We start from the raw sequence: 2,158 nt of genomic DNA, 5'->3' as shown, positions 1-2,158 counted from the left end.
ATCTCTTATGTTCTTATGTTAAGCCCAAAGTCTTTGGTGTTACTTTTTGGCTGTGATCGCACACCCTAAATAATCCACTTTCAATCCACTTTCGAGTTGGATTTTGCCAGTTCCCACAGCAAAATCCAGTTGGAAAGTGCACTGAAAGTGGGTTATCTAGTGTGTGTGATCCTAGCCGAGGGTTCTACTACTGGGAACCAGGTAGCTTGGAATGGTTTTCGGTAGCTTTCCAAGTTGGGCACCAAGGACTGACTTGTAATTTTACCATAAATAAAATTAGACGACGTAAGCTTTCGTGAGTCACTCAGTTATAAATGTCGTTAAGTCTTGAAGGCACCGTGGGGCCTTTGCTTTATTTTTCGGTCACCAGTGAAGCCATTTTCAAGTGGCCAAACCTAAGAGGAGCTGAGGAGGTTCGGCATCAGTTTAAAAACATATGTGTGGTCTAGGGATGCAAACCTCCAGGTGGGACCTGGGGATCCCCCGGAACCACAGTTCATCTCCAGACTACAGAGATCAGTTCCCCTGGAGAAAATGGATGTTTTGGAGGGTGGACTCTAATCTTGTTGTACCCCAAAGAGCTCCCTACCCTCCCCGGGCTCCAGACCCAAATCTCCAGGAATTTCCCAACCTGGATCTGGCAACCCGACCCCCTCCCCCTCTGGTGGCCAGGGGGGACCTGGCAACCCTGGATTTACTTCCTTTAGAGCCCGCTTGCCGTGCTGAGACTCGAGTCAGATTAGGAATGATACAAAAAACAAATCGATCAGACGGCAATAATGCTCAGTACAGCCCGCTTCCCGTGCTGAGACTCGATTAGGAATGATACAAAAAAGAAATCGATCAGACGGCAATAATGCTCAGTAAATCAATGAGCGAATAAAGGCTGGAATGCCTCTGGCCATGCAAAGAGTGCATTTCCATTGCCACCAGGAAGTGGCACCAGAGTGGTGTCAACGTGTCAGAGAAGGGTCTTGGGAGACCCAGGTTCGAATCCTCACTCTGATGCCATCTTGCCTGGGTGACCCTGGGCCAGTCACACAGACTTGATTCCCCACTGCTCCTCCCCATGAAGCCAGCTGGGTGACCTTGGGTCAGTCACAGTTCTCTTGGAACTCTCTCAGACCCCACCTACCTCACCAGGTGCCTGTTGTGTGGAGAACAAAGTGTGTGTCCAGCGGCACCTTTAAACCCAACAAAGTTTAATTCCAGGTATAAGCTTTTGTGTGCATGCACAGAATTGTAAGCTGCTTTGAGCATCCTTAAAGTAGAGAAATGTGGGGTATAAAAAGCTACTCTTGAAAGCCAACGTGGTATAAAGAGTGGCAGACTCTAATCTGGAGAGCTGGGTTCGATTCTCCACTTCTCCTTCACGGGAAACCTGCTGGTTGACCTTGAATCAGTCCCAGTTCTCTCCAGACTCTCTCAGCCCCACCTGCCTCACAGGGTGTCTGTTGTGGGGAGAGGAAGGGAAAGGAGATTGTAAGCTGCTCTGAGACTCCTTCAGGTAGTAAAGGGTGGGGAATAAAGCCAACTCTTCTTACTCTTAGCCAATGTTCCCTCTAAGCTGTGGAGTCTTGTGAGCAAAAATTCTACTTTGTGAGCCACTGGCATTAAAGTTGTGAGCGAGCGATTTGGCTGTTGCATAAATTAGTTTGCTCTGGAGCCATCCTCCCCTGAGCTAAGACAAAAATGTGTGAGTCAGAGGCTAAAAAACTGTGAGCTAGCTCACACTAACTCAGCTTAGAGGGAACACTGCTCTTAGCCTCACCTCTTAAAGTGCTGCTGGACTCAAATCTCATTGTCCTGCTGCAGACCAACACGGCTACCCTCTGGGACTACCTCGCAAGGTGGTTGTAAGGATAGATAACATGGAGGAGAGGAGGAGGATGTAAGGTGCTCTGGGGGTCCCCCCTTGGGGAGAAAGGCTGGGGAGGAATGAAGCCAATGAATAAAATAAGCAGAAGTCTTCTTCCCTTCTGCATCTGCCTGGGCAGATGTGAGCCCCAGTTTCAGCTCAGATCCAGAAACCTTTAATGGCATGAAATGTAACAAAATGCAGAATAATCTTACATAAATAAAATAGGAATAGTACCAGGGGTCATTTTCTGCGGGAGCGCACAGGAGCGGAGCTCCGGCAGTAAAGCGCCCAGGGGGT

Source organism: Gekko japonicus, unplaced genomic scaffold, assembly GCF_001447785.1.
Source record: "Gekko japonicus isolate JY-2015 unplaced genomic scaffold, Gekko_japonicus_V1.1 scaffold5593, whole genome shotgun sequence".
In the NCBI taxonomy this organism is placed as follows: Eukaryota; Metazoa; Chordata; class Lepidosauria; order Squamata; family Gekkonidae; genus Gekko; species Gekko japonicus.
This window is presented reverse-complemented; position numbering follows the sequence as displayed.